The 17,565-nt window shown below is 46.6% G+C and overlaps 1 long non-coding RNA gene across 3 annotated transcripts; it reads left to right on the forward strand.

Moving 5' to 3' along the window:
• The first annotated feature begins 1,038 nt into the window (after positions 1–1,038).
• LOC119322019 lies at positions 1,039–14,616 on the forward strand. 3 transcript variants are annotated; one of them, XR_005155344.1, is made up of 3 exons: positions 1,039–2,164; positions 2,279–2,380; positions 14,557–14,616. It is a non-coding gene; the product is annotated as an uncharacterized LOC119322019 (long non-coding RNA). The 3 variants fall into 3 exon arrangements; XR_005155342.1 differs by lacking the exon at positions 14,557–14,616 and adding an exon at positions 6,393–6,441; XR_005155343.1 differs by lacking the exon at positions 14,557–14,616 and adding an exon at positions 5,077–5,133.
• Positions 14,617–17,565: the final 2,949 nt, after the last annotated feature.

The raw sequence follows: 17,565 nt of genomic DNA on the forward strand, positions 1-17,565 counted from the left end.
ATATTGAGAATGAGAGGTGTAAGGGGCTAGGGCTATGGATCGCTGAGGGGTGACTTTGGCAGTTGTTTTTCTCTTTGTTTTAGATTTTTGCATGACGCTAGAACTTTTAGCGACGAAATAGCGCACGATTACGCGATTAGGGCCGCAAGCAGCCATATTTGCTAGAACTTAGCACCGGCTCTCCTAATACACTATAGCAACACTATAACATTCAAATAGCACTACCCGCAAAAAAAACATTCAAATAGCACTGTATTTCTTTCGTTGATACGCACATAATTTTTGAAAGAATTTTCTTTACATGTATATATGCACACAAATGAGTGGGGTGTTTTGGCCACCGGGCTCCATGAAGCCTTTATTTTCAAATGTTCTGGTTTGAAAAATTGTGAAAAAATATGCAAGTATACAAGGACGAAATGTATATGTGTGTAAAAATTCAGGATAAAATACCTTGAAATGCGGCCTTAAAAACAAATTCATGAACTTTGAGAATGAATAATGTCACGTGCAGAAAAAGCCCTAATTTTTTTTTTGCACAGCCTTCGTTTCAACGTATTTCGTCTTGAAATTTTACACACATGTACATTGTGCCTTCATGTACATCTATATTTTATCAGAATTTTTTGATGAATTTTAAATTTTGCAAATGTAAGCTCCATAAAGCTCGTCCTCCAAAAGCAGTTTTCGCACACAGATGGAGTATATGTACACAACCCTATACCTCTGTCTGGTGGCTCGACAGTTGTCGGAGCAGCCATGTCACGTCGAACATGTGCGTGAGGCGATGGGAAGAAGGCGCGCTGCTGAAATTGCTACTTGTTGGCGCTCCAGCGACGCTCGGGACGGGTTGTGGTCATCGATCGGCCGGTGAGTCAAAGCTGGTGGTAAAAGGAAAAAAGAAAAGGGTAGTAGCAAGATTTGGAAAAATCTTATCGCGGGGTGGCCTCGCCTCTCGTGTCGTGTCGAGGGGCCACCAGCCCCGGCGCGGCTTTAATGCCCCAGCTTATCGCTTCGAGGAGATGAACCCCACACGCCTCCCCTCGCCTTCATTCACGGCGCCCCGCATGCCCGATTTTAGAAAGAGCCGAACACGATCGAGGAGGGGAGGCACGCGTGCCATCGATCCATCCACCCAGCCTGGCCGCCGGGCGGGCGACGCCGCTGGCTAGCTTGATTCGATCTGGCGCGGCGCGGCGACAGCTAGCAGCTAGCTTGCTACCTAGCGCGGCCGCGGCCACGGCCACAGCGCCGGGCGCCATCTACCCATCGCTTGATCGTGCCCTTGTTATGCGCTAGATCGATGCAACCAACCACCCCTCTCGCGCGCGGCGGGATCGGAGTAGGAAAACCCTAGCTAGCCAGCCAGCCAGCCAGCCAGCCAGCCGCGGAATGTTCCGGCGCTGCACGTTCTCCGCTCGTCGCTGCCATACCGCGGGCCCAACACGTGCGTGCCCGGCTACCTCCCCCAACCCCCCGGCCTATATATCCGGCCTCCCAACCCCCGTCTCTCTCCCCACCTCTCCCATCTTCCCCATCGATCTCGCAAAAGAACGCTAGCGTCCGTGCCGCGTGCGGTGGCCGCGGCGGCGGTGTGCTTCGAAGCCGCGCGGCGCGGCTGCTTAGCTCGGCAAGGACCGGTACGGGCGCCGGGCGGTGACAGAAGAGAGTGAGCACACGGCCGGTCGTTACGGCACCGCCCGGGTGTGCCGTCGCGGCCGCGTGCTCACTGCTCTTCCTGTCATCCACTCTCCCGCTTCCCTTCCGGCCTTCGCCGTGGCTGGCTGCCCGCGCTAGCACACCGCCGCCGCGTCCACAGCACAGGCCGGCCGGCCGTCGTTTTTGCGTCATCGTATGCCGTACAACTACCCCGCAATTTTGTGTTCATGCCTCTCTCTGCAAGTTTCCATTTCTGGGAGGCTAGAGCGTACGGCGCCGCGCGCGTGGGTACGCTTTCGCGCACGGATTCCCTCCCTTTTCTCTCGGTACGATACTAAGATGCGCCCTTTTGCTTTGATAAATTCTCTCATCTTTTCCAAGGGATTTTACCGTTAACCGCTGCTGCTCGCTCCGGCCTTGGGAAGGAGAAAAGGCATTTACTGCGGTGCCGCTGATTGATTCATCTATAACTGGTTTCAAGAATCTGGATCTTGGAGCAACCAAGGTAAAAAAATATATACTCATGGATCTCCGTAATTTTTTGTCAGATCTACTACAGTATCGCATGTTTTGATTACGATTGCTTTCGGCTTACATTAGTCTGGAATGTTCATGGCAGATCAACCTACTGAGATTAGTCCGGGGATGGACGATCTAGAGGCAAATACGTGCATGGATCGATAGCTCAGATCTGCTTACCACTTGACTCTTTTCTTGCCAGGTAATTGCAGATTTCTTGCGCAGCGCTGCGCTGCATGCTGTCCCTATGTTCTTCAATTTCTTACACGTGGCGTCGCTGTCGAAAGTAATTGCGTGGTGTAACATATTTGTCTCCTATAGCCAGCTGCTTGCTGCTGGAGTAAAGGGTAGGGACTGCTACCTAGGTCATTGTCGGGCACGTCACTGTTCCATTGGTGACGTCTCGTACTTATCTCCGGGAAGAAAAGCGAACGCTCGTAGTTATCTCTAGGATCGATTCTTCCTCCGAACACATGTGTGGAGCTAGATTCGCCGATCAGTTGATTTAGGCTCAGTTTACGGTTTGTTGAGCTCTACTTTGCCGTGTTTAGTTCATAATTTGTTTAGGAAATTAGCCGTAAAGTAGTCAAATGCGGATCAAGCAAACACTAATACTCCCTCCGTCCGGAGATACTTGTTGGAGGAATGGATGTATCTATACGCATTTTAGTTCTAAATACATCAATTTTTATGTATTTCTTCGACAAGTATTTCCGGACGGAGGGAGTATAAAATTGCAAGAATTCGCAGCAATATTAAACGGAGCCTTGGAATAGATCTAGATGTGCATCTCCTCTTGTTTTGTGTCTCTCTCGCTCAAGGATTTAGTTTTGCTTGCTGTTTGATCATAGATACGATTAATTCAAAAAGGTGACCACACAAAAAATAGAGATGTCACATCCCTAGCTTCTGGTGCTGCCTAGTATTTGCATCATGTTTAAATTTTTGAAATTTGAACTGAGGAAATTTGGAAGTCTCAAAACCCTAAATAAAAGAAGGGCAAAAACCCTAAAATCTCATTCATTGTTCCAAAATGCTCTTCTTAGATGTTTAATATTTTTGGCAAGGGTTTTGATCCAAACCAAAAATAATGAACATTTTAAAAGGATTTATTTTTGGGACTTTGAATTTAAATCATTAGCTATTTGAATTTGAATTATATTCATATAATTAGAATATAATTTCAAATACCCTTGAAATATTTTATGAGCTTTTGGAAAAGTCCATCTAGCAAAATAAAAATATTCAGAGGAGTTTTTGGCATTGTTTGAATTTGTTTAAATTTAAAACAATGGCAAAAGATATTAATAAAAGAAAACAGAACAATAAAACAGAGCAGAGAGCACTTACCTGGCGCCAGCAACCGGCCCAGCTACTGTGCTGGCAGCCCACCAGGCGTCCCCCCCCTGTCCTCTTCCTCCCTCGCCAGAAGGACAGAGGCGTGTTGCCCGCGCGTGCGCTCGCCGTGGCCACCTCCTGCTTCCACCGAGGCGTTCCCGAGCCTCCCCCTCACGCCACCGCGATGCCACGAACCCCCCTGGTGGCCCTCTCTCCTCTCCCTCACTCGCTGCTCTCCTTCCCCTCTCCCTCTTCGTTCTTCGCCTGATCAGAGAGCCGCCGCCGTCGTTCGCTGCCACCACGCCCACCATGCTCCTCTCGCCTCCCCGTGCAGTCTGCAAGCTCCGCCGTTCCGCCCTCGTCCTCCTCGTCGTCTCACGCGACCAGAAGGGCCCCGAGCAGCCACCATCGTCATCGTCTACGAGCTTCGGCTCCGGCGCCTTCTCCGTCGATTCGGCCACTCTGGCGCGCCCCCGAGCCCACTAACCATCCCTGCAGCTCCGCGGTGAGCCTTTGACCCGATTCCCCCTTTCCTCGTCGTCCTTCGCGAGCTCTAGCCCCGATCCCCAACCATGACCGAAGCATCTCGCCGCCGGCCATGGTGTAGCCGTAGCCACAACCACCGCAGCCCGTTCCCAAGCCCACCATCGTGCTCAGCACGATCGCATGAACCCGTAGACACCCACAACGCCTCCTCCCGTGCTCTGTAACGCCACCCCGAGATTGCCCGAACTACGGCCGCTGCTTTGGAGCTCGCCGTCGTCAGCTCTGGCGTCCCCACGACCCAGCACCCGCACCGTTCGACGCGCGGGAGCAAGGGCTCTCCAACGAGCCCAAGCACGGCCTCGCCTGTGCCCTGTAGCGTGTTTCCGACGGCCGCCACCGTCCCGGGCCTCGCCGGCGTCTCGACGCCGGCGGGATTGACCCTACTGACCAGGGGTTTGACCCCGTTGAATACTGACCATGTGGGCCCAGTTTGACCCCAGGGTCACTGACGCGTGGGCCATGCCCCTATTTAGTTTAAGTGTGGACTCACTGACTAGTGGGCCCAGGCCCTAATTAACCTAGGTTAGTGCTAACCTAACGCTAACTAACTCTGTTAGTTAGTTGTTACACTAACATGTGGGTCCCAGCCGTCAGGTTTGACCCCAGTCAGCCGCAGTTGACTGCTGACGTCGTGCTGACGTCATGCTGGCGCAATATATATTTTTTGGAATTAAAACAATTCAGGAAATTCCAGAAAATTGTCTAAACTTCTAAAATTCATAGAAATTCAACCGTAACTCCAAATTAAATAAATCATATATGAAAAATTATCAGAAAAATTCAAGGAATCCATCTGTATCATTTTCATGCATGTTAGAACAACTTATAGATGCTGTTTAGCACAAATCATACTAATGGCATTTAAATATCCACATATGGAGTTTGAGTTTGAATCTTGGATTCAAACCAACTTCATTTAATTTGGTTTTAGTTGCATTAGCACAAACCACAGCATATTGCCATATCTCATTCATGCATCATATTGTGCATTGCATTGATTGTGTTTTTCCTCAGTTGCCGGTGATTGCCCCCTCTCGATAGACGTGATACCGACGATGTGATCGATGACACCGATGAAGAGCTATATTATCTTCAGAAGTGCCAGGCAAGCAAAACCCCCTTGTTCATTCCGATAAAATCCCACTCTCTCGCTCCTGCTCTCTTTTACTGCATTAGGACAACAACGACATATTTGTTACTTGCTGCGGTAGCTGAACCCCTTTATCCTTTGCATGACCTGTCATTGCCACAGTAAATAGATGAAACCCACTAGCATGAGTAGGAGTTGTTTGAGCCCTGATGTGCCTACTCATTCATGCTTGTTTGTCGTGCCTGCTACTGCTTAGAGTTGAGTCAGGTCTGATTCATCGGGAATGAATCGGAGGTGTGTAAAACATGTCCTACTATTGAGAGCTAAGTGTGTGAACACGATTTGGTAAAGGTAGCGGTGAGAGGCCATGTAGGAGTACATGGTGGGTTGTCTCATTGCAGCCGTCCTCAGGAACTGAGTTCTGTGTTTGTGATCCATGATCAGTTACTACCACACATTGGGCTCCGGGCGCTCCAAGCCCTCTCGACTTATTAATCAACTTGATCTCTGTCCAGGAGTCGCAACTAGTTTCTGGTGTTTGTAGGTAGTGTTAGTAGTCTACCAAGTGGCACCCAGTATAGGTGGGCTTGGGACAGACTAGGCACGGTGGCACGGTGTACCAAGTGGCACCCGGATGGTGGGCTTGGGAACCCTGCTCACATCGTTTGGGGCCGTGAGCGACACCCCGGCCGGATCTCCTTGCGGATGGAACCCGAATAGGCGATAAACCTGGACTAGAGACTTGTTCGGTTAGTCAGGTCGTGGCCGACTCCCTCGCTCGGCTTCCGCTTGAAGGTTGCCGAGGTACATGACGTGTACAGGGCGATAAGTGGCGAAAGCGTGTGTGAAAAAGTACACCCCTGCAGGGTTATCATTATCTATTTGAATAGCCGGATTCCTCGGATATGGAAACTTGGACCCCTTGTACAGTTTATAGACAAGTGAAAGTGGATACCCTAAAATACGCAAGATAAGCGTGAGTGCTATGGATGGCGTTCTCGTAGGGAGACGGGAGTGGATCCATAGTGGTGTATTGATATGGTGAATATGTGGACTCGTGTGCGCCACCTCAAAAGAGTTATTTGCAGTCGTAGTTTAGGATAGCCACCGAGTCAAAGCTGGCTTGCTGCAGTTAAACCCCACCATCCCCTTTGTTGATAATGATGCATATGTAGTTAGTTCTGATGTAAGTCTTGCTGGGTACATTTGTATTCACGTTGCTTAATTTATGTTTTTGCAGAGAGACTTCAGTCTCACTAGTAGTTCCACGTGGACTTCGATGTTTAGCTTGTTACCTCTGCTACGATCTTGTGCCCTCGGCAGGATCTGGTAGATAGTCAGGCTTCTCAGCCTTTTTCATTTATAGTTGTCTGTACTCAGACATGTTAAGCTTCCGCATGTGCTTTGACTTGTATGCTCTGATTGTTGGGTCATGAGACCCATGTTTGTAATATCTCGCTCCTCGGAGCCTCTTGAATAAATACTTGAGTCGTAGAGTCATGTTGTGATGTCATGTTGTATTTGCACATATCGAGTATATTGTGTGTATGTTATTGAAATGCTTGGTATGTGTGGGATCTGACTATCTAGTTGTTTATCCTTAGTAGCCTCTCTTATCGGGAAATGTCTCCTAGTGTTTCCACTGAGCCATGGTAGCTTGCTACTGCTCCGGAACACTTAGGCTGGCCGGCATGTGTCCTTCTTCGTTCCTGTGTCTGTCCCTTCGGGGAAATGTCACGCAATGAATACCGGAGTCCTGTTAGCCCGCTACAGCCCGGTTCACCGGAGTCCTGCTAGCCCAGTGCTACAGCCTGGATTCACTCGCTGATGACCGACACGTTCGATGCTGGGTCATGGATGCCTGTCCCTGTAAGTCTGTGCCACTTTGGGTTTACGACTAGCCATGTCAGCCCGGACTCCTTATCATATGGATGCTAGCGACACTGTCATATACGTGTGCCAAAAGGCGCAAACGGTCCCGGGCAAAGGTAAGGCGACACCCGTGGGAATACCGTGCGTGAGGCCGCAAAGTGATATGAAGTGTTACATGCTAGATCGATGTGGCATTGAGTCGGGGTCCTGACAGCGTTGGTATCAGAGCTTGACTGCCTGTAGGATTACCAAGCCAAACTGGTCGAAGTTGAGTCTAGAAATTCTTTAGTTATATAAGGGAATTGATTGTGGGATGGAACGTAAGGCTCTTTTACTCCTTATACCTTATGCCCTTCTGATCTGAGTCATCTTATCTTTCCTACGGGGTTAAGGAACTAGGCTTTCTCCTCTATCTATGAGGATGACGTGTTACTAATCCGTAGATTTGTATGGTTGATGGATCTAATCTCAGTCAGTTCCTACTATTTCCGTATGTTAATTGTAGATCTCCAAACCTTGATATTGTGCTTCTGAGTGGTTATGCCACCATTTTTGTAGCATGTCTCCAATCCTTTTGAGCTTTTACAACCGTTACGCTGTCCGAGTCATCCCAGGTTTCTAAATAGTCGGATGCATTTGCAAATCCCTTCCTCCTGTTTTCGATGTGCCTTTGGTCAGATTAATCACACTAATCAGTGAGTTGAGGTACTTTATTGCCTTGACATATATGTTGGAGCTGGTATTATGACCCTAGGTGTCTTAGGGGATCATCTAGTAATTTAGCCATGATTTGTGTCCCAGTGTGATGATTCTGGCCATCATTCTCGTAAGCATCCCGTGATGCCACTTAGTCAGTAGGCATTTCATTTCTGGGTTTTGAACCCGAGATTCACCCTACTTACATCATGTTGATAGTGTTGCTAGTTCCTTTAGGATATTAGTAACCTTTGCGATAGTCCTCGAGGTTCGTGGTACATCCTTCTTCCAATTACCATGAACCATTCTTGGCAGGAGTTCTTCTGAACCAAAAGATGACAACAAGAGTGCTCTCGATGAGTTCTCCATGCTATATTGTGACTCTGCCAGCTCAACCTTTCTGCATGGGTTATCCGGAAGAAATGTTGAGCTTTGCTCGACATACTAATCTATGCATCCACGACTCAGAAAGATATATGTTCCTTTGAGTTGTCCCTCTTAGTTGTCTTCCGACCCTCTTCTATCAATTGATAGTCAAGAGTATGCGTGCAATCGTTCATCGATTCCTATTACTCTTGTGGTCCGTCAAGCCATTCTATTCCGGAATGACTAGGAGAAACAAACTCCAGTACCTCATCCATACCCAGGATTGGGTCTTAACAGTTGTATTCCGCAGATCAAATGCCAATCCAGCTTTTGGTTCTGTTCTACCTTGGAGTATTACCCCCTTTATGTCAGAATTGTCATGAGAACTGCACCAACTCTCATGAATTTTGACGTAGTGATACTTCTCACCATCATTAGTCATTCCTCGGTCTTCGTGTTGATGCAACCGGAATACCGACAAAAGAATTGTGATGTGTGAAATCAATACTCCTAGCAACCTCGTTGCTTGGTAGTTAAAGGACAATAATTTCATTCTTAGCGTGTTGGTTTTTGAATCATCCTTCTAAGACTGATCGTGCTACCTAGTCCTTATTTCGGTGCACCCTTCGATTGATGAGTTAGGATCTTGTCAAGTCCTCACTCATTTGATCATATCGTCTTGCCCTCAAAAGCGAGATTGTTCTCGAGCTTAGTAACATACCGGTGGTTCGTGATTTTCCGAATATCTTCTCGGAAGTATTACCAGGTTGTCCCCTGACTGTTATGTTGAGCTCGTGATCAAGTTGGTTTCTTGTGAACCACCCTCTCTCCAAGAATCGGTGTTAGATATCCCTGAGCTAGTTGGTTAAGCTAGACAACAACTTGGAGAGTTGGAAGATAAAAGCTTTCCTGACTTAGTTCGTTCCAAAGGGATATCTTGTGTTTGTGTGAGTTGAAGAAAGATGATATCTTCAGCGATTGGTCCCTGTGATCAGTTATTGGACCTATTGCCTTATAAAAACTTTGATTTGAGTACGGGTTATCGTCAAACCAAATCAGAACCAACGATATTCGTAATGTTGTCTTACTCGTGGCTGTCCCTCGAGCATACACCATTATATTTTTTGGTCTGACCAATACTATCACCTTGTTCACATAATGGCGGAATTCCAGTGATATGGAAATTCTGATGAGTTGTTGTTGAGCCCATCAGCAGCATTTTGTCTCCCCCATGATTCATGTTGAACATCCAGCTGGTGTTGGAAACTTCTATAAGCATTATCTTCATGTTCCGTTCATGAAGCATATGTTGGATGGAAGAAGTGACTTCCTCGAATTCATGTGCATTTGGTGCAATTTGCCGCCATGAGTTTGAGAAAGATTGTTTTATTTCCTCTGGTACCATCTCAAGTCAATTATGCATGTGCAAATGTATTCTATGGTTTGGTAGATTAATTACCTCCACTCCATATGTATTCCCTAGCACACCAAGCCACTGATTGATTTGTTCAAAGAAAAGGAGTTGCTGTGCAAATACTAGTTCATGCACAAGATTCCTATATCCTCAATGATGGTTCCCTACCAGAACTCGGTAGTGTTCTATTGTAAGACTACCATGTGATCATGTTTGTCTGAGACAGCGTGTTCACACATGTGTAGCAGAACCAGCTCATGTTTTGGAGCTTGCTATCGTAGTTCATTTCCCGAGAATCTCGCAACGTCATTTCGTCGATTTGTGTTGCAAACTTTCATTTTTCTTCCTAGACTCGATGAGTCTGGAATATCCTGACACCGACCAGATCTGAATCTCAGGCAGATATGATGGTTGGAACATTTCCCCAAGAACTATAATATTGGTCCCTCGATAACTTGTAAAGTGGATGTCGTGGCCAGCACCACCCAGCCGAAAGACCTATTATTGTAGTATCTTGATTGAAGAAGTTGGCCACCTTCCCATAAGGACTTCGTAGGATTTACTCCCTAGTTGTGCCTTATGATTTTTGTGTTCCCGAAGTCCGACCTTTACTTGATGTCCTAGATATCAACCCAGTTTGATAAATGGGTTGCGCTAGCACATTAAGGAGAGCATTAGAAGCGGAGTGCTAAATGTCTCTCGGTCGATCATCCAGATTTTGTTTCCTTGGCCTCGCTAAGGTGAAATCTGAGAAGGTGTCATCTTCCTTTGCATCTGCATCTTCCACCGGTATTCATCATGGTAGTAAGTTGTGTTGCCAGGATCCTTGACACGGATGTTGGTAAAACCTTGATGATTGTGGAAATGCTCAAGTTTTTGAGAGCACGCACAAGCGCTACGTGTTATCATCGGCACTAACTGGGATTCCTCTCAGTTTCCTCGGCAATGCTATGACCTTTTCAAACAGTGAATTCACTCTCTATTGTTGGGTTCTTCCCCAGTTACCAGAATCATTCCCAGCATTTGCATTTTGTTCCCAGCTTGCACCGCCAATGTGCCATTCCATCATGGGTCTCTTCCATTTCCGGTGATAAGCAAACTCATCCATTACGTTGTCTTCAACAAGGTAATCCACATCATCCAAGTCCGAGTATGCCATTTTACAGACCCCCGCCAATTGATTGCTGTGATTTGCCTTAGGCTGATATAGAGAGTCTCAATGATCTCTATATCAAAGGTAATTCTTTTTGCCACTTAAGGTAATAATCTACGAATCACCCTCCTCCAGGATGTTTCGTCGTGGTATCATGGCAACTCAACTCCTCGCTACGATGACAACCATTCACCACCCTCTTAAGGGTAGAATTGTTGTCTACCTAGTGAACCCTCGTCATCTATCTCACTCCATTCCTCTAGATGTGTGATTCGTGTCTCAGCTCGAGAGATGTGACAATGTCTCATCCCATGAGTTGATCCTGAGTTGTTCGGTCTTCGAGAAGATAGATTCTTCTAGAGTTTTCCTTTCCTCTTCTCGTCATGCTAGTTGGAGTTCTCAGAGCAAGACGACGGGACAAAGATGGTGATCGAATCAACGCTTTTATGAAGTGCACCCTGGATCGTGAAGATTATACTAGTTTGCGTTTCCCCTTCATCTTACCCTACGCTTGAATCTCGAGACGAGATTCTTGTTTAGTGGGGGTGAGTTGTCACATCCCTAGCTTCTGGTGCTGCCTAGTGTTCGCATCATGTTTAAATTTTTGAAACTTGAACTGAGGAAATTTGGAAGCCTCAAAACCCTAAATAAAAGAAGGGCAAAAACCCTAAAATCTCATTCATTGTTCCAAAATGCTCTTCTTAGATGTTTAATATTTTTGGCAAGGGTTTTGATCCAAACCAAAAATAATGAACATTTTAAAAGGATTTATTTTTGGGACTTTGAATTTAAATCATTAGCTATTTGAATTTGAATTATATTCATATAATTAGAATATAATTTCAAATACCCCTGAAATATTTTATGAGCTTTTGGAAAAGTCCATCTAGCAAAATAAAAATATTCAGAGGAGTTTTTGGCTTTGTTTGAATTTGTTTAAATTCAAAACAATGGCAAAAGATATTAATAAAAGAAAACAGAACAATAAAACAGAGCAGAGAGCACTTACCTGGCGCCAGCAACCGGCCCAGCTCCTGTGCTGGCAGCCCACCGGTGCGGCCCAGCCCACCAGGCGTCCCCCCCCTGTCGTCTTCCTCCCTCGCCAGAAGGACAGAGGCGTGTCGCCCGCGCGCGCGCTCGCCGTGGCCACCTCCTGCTTCCACCGAGGCGTTCCTGAGCCTCCCCCTCACGCCACCGCGATGCCACGAACCCCCCCTGGTGGCCTTCTCTCCTCTCCCTCACTCGCTGCTCTCCTTCCCTCTCCCTCTTCGTTCTTCGCCCGATCAGAGAGCCGCCGCCGTCGTTCGCTGCCACCACGCCCACCATGCTCCTCTCGCCTTCCCGTGCAGTCTGCAAGCTCCGCCGTTCCGCCCTCGTCCTCCTCTCGTCTCACGCGACCAGAAGGGCCCCGAGCAGCCACCATCGTCATCGTCTACGAGCTTCGGCTCCGGCGCCTTCTCCGTCGATTCGGCCACTCTGGCGCGCCCCCGAGCCCACTAACCATCCCTGCAGCTCCGCGGTGAGCCTTTGACCCGATTCCCCCTTCCCTCGTCGTCCTTCGCGAGCTCTAGCCCCGATCCCCAACCATGACCGAAGCATCTCGCCGCCGGCCATGGTGTAGCCGTAGCCACAGCCACTGCAGCCCGTTCCCGAGCCCACCATCGTGCTCGGCACGATCGCATGAACCCGTAGACACCCACAACGCCTCCTCCCATGCTCTGTAACGCCACCCCGAGATTGCCCGAACTCCGGCCGCCGCTTTGGAGCTCGCCATCGTCAGTTCTGGCCTCCCCACGACCCAGCACCCGCACCGTTCGACGCGCGGGAGCAAGGGCTCTCCAATGAGCCCAAGCACGGCCTCGCCCGTGCCCTGTAGCGTGTTTCCGACGGCCGCCACCGTCCTGGGCCTCGCCGGCGTCGAGACGCCGGCGGGATTGACCCTACTGACCAGGGGTTTGACCCCATTGACTACTGACCATGTGGGCCCAGTTTGACCCCAGGGTCACTGACGCGTGGGCCATGCCCCTATTTAGTTTAAGTGTGAGTTTAATTAGTTGACTCACTGACTAGTGGGCCCAGGCCCTAATTAACCTAGGTTAGTGCTAACCTAACGCTAACTAACTCTGTTAGTTAGTTGTTACACGGACATGTGGGTCCCAGCCGTCAGGTTTGACCCCAGTCAGCCGCAGTTGACTGCTGACGTCGTGCTGACGTCATGCTGGCGCAATATATATTTTCTGGAATTAAAATAATTCACGAAATTCCAGAAAATTGTATAAACTTCTAAAATTCATAGAAATTCAACCGTAACTCCAAATTAAATAAATCATATATGAAAAATTATCAGAAAAATTCACGGAATCCATCTGTACCATTTTCATGCATGTTAGAACAACTTATAGATGCTGTTTAGCACAAATCATACTAATGGCATTTAAATATCCACATATGGAGTTTGAGTTTGAATCTTGGATTCAAACCAACTTCATTTAATTTGGTTTTAGTTGCATTAGCACAAACCACAACATATTGCCATATCTCATTCATGCATCATATTGTGCATTGCATTGATTGTGTTTTTTCTTAGTTGCCGGTGATTGCCCCCTCTCGATAGACGTGATACCGACGATGTGATCGATGACACCGATGAAGAGCTATATTATCTTCAGAAGTGCCAGGCAAGCAAAACCCCCTTGTTCATTCCGATAAAATCCCACTCTCTCTCTCCTGCTCTCTTTTACTGCATTAGGACAACAACGACATATTTGTTACTTGCTGCGGTAGCTGAACCCCTTTATCCTTTGCATGACCTGTCATTGCCACAGTAAATAGATGAAACCCACTAGCATGAGTAGGAGTTGTTTGAGCCCTGATGTGCCTACTCATTCATGCTTGTTTGTCGTGCCTGCTACTGCTTAGAGTTGAGTCAGGTCTGATTCATCGGGAATGAATCGCAGGTGTGTAAAACATGTCCTACTGTTGAGAGCTAAGTGTGTGAACACGATTTGGTAAAGGTAGCGGTGAGAGGCCATGTAGGAGTACATGGTGGGTTGTCTCATTGCAGCCGTCCTCAGGAACTGAGTTCTGTGTTTGTGATCCATGATCAGTTACTACCACACATTGGGCTCCGGGTGCTCCAAGCCCTCTCGACTTATTAATCAACTTGATCTCTGTCCAGGAGTCGCAACTAGTTTCTGGTGTTTGTAGGTAGTGTTAGTAGTCTACCAAGTGACACCCGGTATAGGTGGGCTTGGGACAGACTAGGCACAGTGGCACGGTGTACCAAGTGGCACCCGGATGGTGGGCTTGGGAACCCTGCTCACATCGTTTGGGGCCGTGAGCGACACCCCGGCCGGATCTCCTTGCGGATGGAACCCGAATAGGCGATAAACCTGGACTAGAGACTTGTTCGGTTAGTCAGGTCGTGGCCGACTCCCTCGCCCGGCTTCTGCTTGAAGGTTGCCGAGGTACATGACGTGTACAGGACGATAAGTGGCGAAAGCGTGTGTGAAAAAGTACACCCCTGGAGGGTTATCATTATCTATTCGAATAGCCGGATTCCTCGGATATGGAAATTTGGACCCCTTGTACAGTTCATAGACAAGTGAAAGTGGATACCCTAAAATACGCAAGATAAGCGTGAGTGCTATGGATGGCGTTCTCGTAGGGAGACGAGAGTGGATCCATAGTGGTGTATTGATATGGTGAATATGTGGACTCGTGTGCGCCACCTCAAAAGAGTTATTTGCAGTCGTAGTTTAGGATAGCCACCGAGTCAAAGTTGGCTTGCTGCAGTTAAACCCCACCATCCCCTTTGTTGATAATGATGCATATGTAGTTAGTTCTGATGTAAGTCTTGCTGGGTACATTTGTATTCACGTTGCTTAATTTATGTTTTTGCAGAGAGACTTCAGTCTCACTAGTAGTTCCACGTGGACTTCGACGTTTAGCTTGTTACCTCAGCTACGATCTTGTGCCCTCGGCAGGATCTGGTAGATAGTCAGGCTTCTCAGCCTTTTTCATTTATAGTTGTCTGTACTCAGACATGTTAAGCTTCCGCATGTGCTTTGACTTGTATGCTCTGATTGTTGGGTCATGAGACCCATGTTTGTAATATCTCGCTCCTCGGAGCCTATTGAATAAATACTTGAGTCGTAGAGTCATGTTGTGATGCCATGTTGTATTTGCACATATCGAGCATATTGTGTGTATGTTATTGAAATGCTTGGTATGCGTGGGATCTGACTATCTAGTTGTTTATCCTTAGTAGCCTCTCTTACCGGGAAATGTCTCCTAGTGTTTCCACTGAGCCATGGTAGCTTGCTACTGCTCCGGAACACTTAGGCTGGCCGGCATGTGTCCTTCTTCGTTCCTGTGTCTGTCCCTTCGGGGAAATGTCACGCGATGAATATCGGAGTCCTGTTAGCCCGCTACAGCCCGGTTCACCGGAGTCCTGCTAGCCCAGTGCTACAGCCTGGATTCACTCACTGATGACCGACACGTTCGATGCTGGGTCATGGATGCCTGTCACTGTAAGTCTGTGCCACTTTGGGTTTACGACTAGCCATGTCAGCCCGGGCTCCTTATCATATGGATGCTAGCGACACTGTCATATACGTGTGCCAAAAGGCGCAAACGGTCCCGGGCAAAGGTAAGGCGACACCCGTGGGAATACCGTGCGTGAGGCCGCAAAGTGATATGAGGTGTTACATGCTAGATCGATGTGGCATTGAGTCGGGGTCCTGACAAGAGATCAATGGTAACGACTTTAGATTACTCTTGAAATGTGCTGCTCTCTTACAATATAGATTGAAGCGAACCCTAAAATGTTGGTCTTTTTTCAACATAAAATGCAGTTCTCTCTATAAAGCGTGTTGCAAAAATAATAATAATGGTACATCAATCTATTTTTGGAGAAGTGAGAAAAACAGATAATGGTACATCAATCTATTTTTTGAGAAGTAAGAAAAATAGTACAGACATAGGCACCAACAACATGTACGCATCCTCACCCTTATGCATGAATGCCCTCTCTTGATGAGCATCTCCAAGAGACTGAACTGAGTATCTTGAGATTAACTATTTAGTCACAAGCACTTCGCAGTCGACGGGCTGGTCATACCAATGAGAAACAATATTGTTTGCCACCTCAAAAAGGAAACTACCTTTTTCAATTTGTTGAATGCAAGTTTTCTGTTAAAATGCATCATTTAACTCCTCTATTTCTTAGTTTCTCGTTAGTTTATTAAGAACCATTCTGTGCTAGCATACTTGTGTATATGTTCCCAATTTGCTATAGTTCCCACCTAATATGGAAGTTTGATTGTCGTTTCTATTCACTTCGTTTTATATCTGTAGTATAATCCTTCCAAGTCGCCATGTAATGAAGTCCTTCTGCACAAGACTATTTTTTTGAAAGCCTTGCGCCCAAGAATTAGCTATGTCGGTAACATCCCAATATGACACCTTTGAATTATTCGCACAACTTTTTTTATCCTCACAAATACCACAAATATTCTTACGCATTGTCTATTATGTCACATTATTCATAAACTATGGAGCCACCTCATGGTGGACGGTAGAGTTGTGCGACTTGACACTGCCCATGCTGCTGCTCACATTTACACACACGCCCATTCGTGAGTTTAACCCTGGTCTGCGTTATTCTAGAGTGTGATTAGGAGACACGGTAAGGCGTGTGTGTTTATTGCGCAGGCCAGCCGGCCTGTGTAGTGGCGTTCTTATACGTCTTTTTTTCTCTAAAGAATATCTGATAAACTAGCACTCTTGCACACAGGATAACATGCAAAATTAAGGATTTCTTTGATTTGCAGGATTCTAAGAACACGTGAATAGAAAAAACATATGATTGAAATGTCATGGTCATCTCAATCCTACATGATTTTAGGTTTGATTGCATTATAGGAAAGACAAATGATTCTTTCGAAGAGGTTTGAATGGATGCTAGAAATCCTTTGGGAAGTAACATAAATCCATAGGAAAAAGTCCTATAGGATTTAATCCTATGAATCAAATAATCAACATAGAAAAATCCCAAGGATTCTAGTCCTTCAAAATTTCTATGAAAATTCTTTGAATCAACGGAGCCCTAATTGGTTCTCCATGTATAGGGACTACCAATATAGTTGAGCTTGGGTAGTGGAAGAGTTATGGACCTCTTAGTGAATAATCTCATAGGTTAGTATCATATATACGACATTAGTGTATGTTATAGTAGTCTGTGATACTTACTCTTAAATATATATTACCTCCGTCCCAAAAAGCTTATCTTACATTTATCTAGATATGAATGTATCTGACTATAAAACGTTTCTAGATACATCCTTAACTAGACAAATCTAAAAAAAGCTTTTCTGGCATGGAAGGAGTAGTATTATATTGGTTATATTTTAGGGCATGCATGGCTAATAATAAACCGGCCACTAGCTTTATCTCATTGCCACATCATCTATAGTCAATCAAATAGTCCACCTATATATACTAAGAATACTAGGCCTGTAAGGGATTCATTTTTCTGGTTTTCTTGAACTTTTTTTTGGCACGGTTGTTGGGGTGACACGTGTCCAGCAGTTTTCCTGGGTGCAGTAAAAAAATCTTGGTTGGATGGTTTTAGCACGTTTGATTTGACGTGGTGATTGCCAAAGTCAGATGACCTTGTCTATTGACGCGTGTGCATGAGATTCTACCGGAGAGTTCCTCTATATTATTTTAGTTGTCTTTTGATATTACGTGGCAGTGGCCTATTTAGACGGGTGGATGTGGAGGCGTCTAGAGCTGTCTTTCTGGACCTCTCGAGAGGCATCCCATCAAAACTGCTTCCGATGTAGACGACTATAAAATGCCCCCGTTCATCTCCCAGATCGCGGCTCCCACAACCATCCTTCCCGTTCT

The sequence above is a fragment of the Triticum dicoccoides genome, chromosome 6B (genome assembly GCF_002162155.2).
Source record: "Triticum dicoccoides isolate Atlit2015 ecotype Zavitan chromosome 6B, WEW_v2.0, whole genome shotgun sequence".
Classification (NCBI taxonomy): domain Eukaryota; kingdom Viridiplantae; phylum Streptophyta; class Magnoliopsida; order Poales; family Poaceae; genus Triticum; species Triticum dicoccoides.